The 5,362-nt window shown below is 34.4% G+C and overlaps 1 long non-coding RNA gene across 2 annotated transcripts; it reads left to right on the forward strand.

The window, feature by feature from the left end:
* The first annotated feature begins 996 nt into the window (after positions 1–996).
* On the forward strand, positions 997–5,362 carry LOC104097931 (uncharacterized). 2 transcript variants are annotated; one of them, XR_686659.4, is made up of 4 exons: positions 997–1,268; positions 1,658–1,725; positions 2,319–2,640; positions 4,154–5,362. It is a non-coding gene; the product is annotated as an uncharacterized lncRNA (long non-coding RNA). The 2 variants fall into 2 exon arrangements; XR_004507431.2 differs by lacking the exon at positions 4,154–5,362 and adding an exon at positions 2,721–2,859 and having other exon boundaries at positions 998–1,268.

Consider the following 5,362-nt stretch of genomic DNA (forward strand, 5'->3'; position numbering starts at 1 on the left):
TTCCCTGAACCCAAAAGCTATCGGAAGAAAACACACCTGAAGCCTTACTTAATTCGACACAAAAAGGAATGAACTTTGCACAATACTTAAACAAAAGGTCCTTTTTATTTATCAAACATGCCAAGCGGCATGAATATAAAGATACAAAAGAAAAGAACAAAAGAAAAGAAAGCAAAAAGGCTAAACTGCGTCCACTGGAACTCGGGGATAGAGAGGCATGTACGCCCCCGAGAGAAGTAGGCAGATCTGCCGCCGGCACAAGCTCTTGGCCTTCATCATTATTCTCTTCACGCTCCTCCTCAGGTTCCTCCTCAGTTCCCGAAAACTCAAAACTGGGACTAGAAGCGTCAGTTGTATCAGGCTGAGCCAGGATCTCATGGTACTAAAGCTAAGATCGAGATCACGACTTGTGGTTATATGAACCTTATTTTGATCCATAATATTCTTATACTTATCTTCTATCCAGGTTTGCTTCTCCTCAGCAACAACTTCTTCAGCTCTGGAGTTCAAATCTGCCTATACATTATTTGCTCATTCAATGGAGGCAGACTCGCGCTGGGTACAACAAGAGCAACATCTTAAGATTCAACCCACTTAGCCTTTGCATTCTAAAGTTATGCATGTAGCCGAGTGGCTTCAGCTCGGCCGCTTCAGCAGCCTTCGCTTCTAATACCGGGAGGCGCGCAGTGAATTGGTTTCTCCCGGCCAACAGTTGATCTCGCTCTCACATAAGTCCTTCTTTGTCAAGGATCAATCTCTGAAGGCCGTCAAAAGTGAGAAAGTTGGCATGTAAAATAAATATTAAAGTCACAAACCCTGTTGTAACAGGCGATCACAGTACAAAAAATTGGAATTATTGTGGCGGTTATATTACGGCGGTTCTAAATAACTGCCACAAAATCTAATTAAAATGGTGTTTTACCAACTGCCGGAATAAATTGTTTTTATAGCGGCAATTATTTCGTATTGCGGCAGTTAGAAATGCCGTAATGTTTTAATCACAATATTTTAACTATTCCCTCAATAAGTTTTAGTATTTCCCCCTCACAATTTGATATTCCCTCCAGAATTCCCCCAATTCCTTCCCTCCATAGGTCTCGTATCTCTTTCCCCCAATTTTTATTTCCCCCGATTCATTCTATTTCCCTCAATAGGCAACGAACTCCCAATTTTCTAACTTCAGATTCTTCTATTTCTTCCAATATGTTTCTCTGGCTAGACGAATCGAGATTCTTAGAAATTCATTTAACAGCTTCAATAATCTTTAGGTAATGACTCATATTTAGTACCAAAAGTTCTTTTCTCTTTATTAGGGTTTATGTCCCCAATTCTGTTCTATTTTTTTGTTCCTCAGTCCGATAATCTATGATTCATTCAGTCAATTAAATATATAACATCCAAAATAGTAATCTATTACTAGAAAAAGGAAAATAGAATGACGATTGCTATTATTAGAAAACATTAATGTTCTAATGGTTTCAGTACTTCTTTCTTTTATTTTTGAGTCCATTTTTGTTATTTTTCTATTCAATTAGTTTGGTATTTCTTTAAATATTTTATGCTTTGTTTGGTATTTCGATTGGATGCACTTAATTTTGATATTTTAAGTTGTTGTTCTTGCTAATATTAACCTAAATATTATATATGGGCTTGATAGGTAGCCGAGAGATCAAAAACTACTGGTGAAGCTATTGGGATCGAGGTCGACAGTAAAACATTTGATAGGTATAGCTCATTTCAGTTTAATTTTGTCCTTTCTTTTAAGCAGATTTATTTTTATTAAAAGGTAGATTGATTATTTCTTTTGTCACTAGCAGATTAGCAGATCTTTCTGCTATAATAGGTTCAACTTATTTATCAAACGGCTACCAATTGTATAGGTAGAAAGATATGTCATTCAAGAGACTTATATGATATAGGAGGAGAAGGAGATAATGAATTTCCTGAGAATGAGCCATTCCCAGTGCAAGACTTAGATCAACACTTTGGGGATATTAATAATCTGCTTTTGTGTAGGGAGGATGAAACTGATGAAATATTAATTGATCGCGATATTGAAAATGAGATTGGCAAAGATGAACATATTTGAAGAGTCATTGCTAGCCCTTTTCACATTTTAGAAGGAAGCATCTTAATATATTTTCGTTTCAAATTAGTTTAGATTATAGCTATGTCCTTTTTTGTTCTTGACTTGCTTTATGTCCTTGCATCTAGTTACTTTCTTTCATTAATTAAGCTTAAGTTATTTTGTCTTGAAGTTTTAACTGGTTTGGTATCAAGATTTTCTTGTTTTGCTTTATATACCTTTATGTATGTAGATGCCGAAGCAAAATAGGGTTAAAAATCAATTCAAATCAGTCAAAGAGAGATCTACACTTGTTCCGAGGCAGTCATCACAGGCTCAAGCTTCATCTTCAACATCTTATAGAGTCTCTTTACATTCTACACTGCCTACACAACCTACACAACCTGTTATTTCAGTTGATGGAGTCTCTTCGCAGCATGTTGTATCACCTTCATCATCTGATGGGGTATTTTCTCACCCCGCCGTTCCATCTTCATCATCTGGTGCAGCCTCTTCACGACAAACTAGACGTAGTACTAGCAATGAAAAACCTCATTGGTTTGTCGATGTTATAGGTACATATAAATTTCAAGTGGTTGAGTATTCTATTTGTTTTCCTCGTTTAATATTTTAACTTGACTTTATTTTATTGTAGATGAATGTCAAGTAATAAAAACAATTAGATTGAAGGTTAAGGATGTCCATAACTTGGATAAAAGATTGCGTATAATTGTAGAATTTGATGAATATCATGCATCAATTTTAACTTGACTTTATTTTTCTTGTTGCTAAAACTTTTGTTTATGGATTAGAACAAAAGACAAACCTGCGTTTGATTATCTTCACAATAACATATAACATGATGTAATTAATGAGTTTAAAGTTCTCAGAAGAAGTTCTATATGTATTGTCTTGACGATGGATAAATTCAATCACTGAACTTAAATTTTTATTTATATCATAGTAGCTTCTGCTTATTTTGGTCTTATGTAATATAATTTCACCTATTTAATTTGTAGGAGCGTTGCAAGAAGAATGCACAGATTCGAAAAAACCAACTTCCTCATACTTGTGCTATGAGTTTGGCTAGAAAAAAGGCAGCAATGGTAGTTTAAGCGATTAACTTAGATAAGATATATATTCTTAATTAATTACTAACATTATTCATTTTAAAAATTTAAGAAGGTGATGAAAAAAGCTTTTGATCGAGGCAAAATGTAGATTGAGACTCATGAAAGGAAAGATGAGAGTTATGTAACTAATGAGGCTAGGGTGATTGGGATAAGTAACATTTTTGGTGCCTTCTGCTGTGAAATTATATTTTATTTTCAGATTGGTACTACTTGTCTAGTTCCACAGCTATTTCAATATAGAATAAAGTTTCCATAGCTATTTTTAGAGCAACCGCCCTTATATATATTTTGTCTGTAAATATTTTATTACTGTCTAGAAGTTTATGGGTTGATATTACTGAAAGCAGAAATCTTGTGTCATTTAGACATTAGGTAGTTGCTTCATTTGGATTCTTGCATTTTGTAATAGCGAAAGAAGCTGAGGAAACTACTTAAATTAATGTTCTCTTGCAAATCCTTTAACCTTTTCCATATCATCCTCAACTAATCTCTGTTAATAGAGCTTATATACATTAAAATAAGGCAAAGTAGAGGAATTTGAATAGAAACAAGTTCAACAGAAAGTTGAATTCAATGTGGTTGATCTTTTTAGGACACAAATAAATCAACACCAATAGGAGTATAAGAAGACACATTTGGAGCTGGTGATATTTTCTTGTCTCTGCAGTTCATGTGACAAAATCAAAGAAATGTATGAATAGTGAATAGTCCATTACATATTATATCACACTTATTAATTGGAAAGGAGAAGATTTCACTCAAGTGTACCTGAAATAAACTATCGTTATGGAGCTTAAAGTTCGGCGGATCAATCTTTGACCAACTTCCTGCTGTTAGCTTTTCTTCTGTTCCTTTTCAAGGAATTTGGAGCCCGGCCTTGGGATGATAAAGATGTTTTTTCGATGTACCAGTCATTTGATATATTGCTTAATTTATGCTTCTTCAAATTTTGTAGGAAATAATTGAAGAAACTCGAAGTGAAAGAGCAGAAAGTCTTGATGAACCTTCACCAAATGATGCACTTGGCATAGTATTCGGTCCCGAGCACCCCGATTGTGTTCGAGGTTTAGGCTTGGGTGTAGTTCCAACTGTAGCATTCAAACAGACATCTGCGAGATACTGTCGTGGTTATGTGGGTTCATCTAGCACTACCGCTCTAACTCCGGAGTGGCATCAAGAGATGACAGATGTGGAATCTAAATTAAATGTACTAATTAGCTTATACGAAAGGAACATAGGGAATATCCTCGAGGAGTTTGTTCACTTATTTTCCACTCCTTCACAGGTATAAGTTCTCTTGCTACATTAAAATTTTAGTTATTTGCTTTTCTTATGAGTTTTTTATAACATAAAGTGGTTTCCTAGGCTGTGTAATTATATTTTTGGGTGATTAAACTCATTGATTTCAATGTGATTTCTGTATATCCAGTCCTAGTTACATGATAGAATGCGTTGAAATATGTGAAATCATGGTAGTTTAATTGATGATGCCTGTTTTTAGTAGAATTTGCTTGTTGGCATAAGTTAAAACTCTCCGTTATGCGAATGCAATTGGTAGAATAAGCATGCTTTGGTATGTGATTTTGTTGTCTTTGAAGAATTTCTGATGCTTTGTGCTTTTTATGTATACAAACTGCGTGAAGTTTTGGCTTATCTTCCTGGTAATTTATTTCATGTGTAAGTAATAAATGATGGATGATGAATGTTCGAGGAATTGAAATTAGTGTTGTGGAGTGAGTCATGAGTGCACAATGCTGGAATTTTAGGACTTGATCAGTGCTTGATCAAGTCTTGAAGACTTAAGAGCATGAAAATTACCAATGCATGTAATTTCCACATGTATAGCTGCACAACTCTTTCAACACTTAGGAAGTTCTCACTACTTCAGCTCACCGGTTAAAATTTTAGTTATTTGCTTATTGACAGTATTATTTTGTTTCAAGCACCAGATTTAGGAAGTGGTGCACCATCAACAGTTGAACCAAAAAGATCTTTAGATGAAAGTAACAATGATGATCGTCCAAGTGTGATTAGTGATTATTTTGTAGGATCAACTATGAATCTTTTGGATATTACAACTGAAATACACTTTGAAGCATTAATATTTAGATGATGTAATTTTGGTATACTTGTGTTTTATATAATGAATATTTTTCTTATTTAA

The sequence above is a fragment of the Nicotiana tomentosiformis genome, chromosome 6, assembly GCF_000390325.3.
Source record: "Nicotiana tomentosiformis chromosome 6, ASM39032v3, whole genome shotgun sequence".
Lineage (NCBI taxonomy): Eukaryota > Viridiplantae > Streptophyta > Magnoliopsida > Solanales > Solanaceae > Nicotiana > Nicotiana tomentosiformis.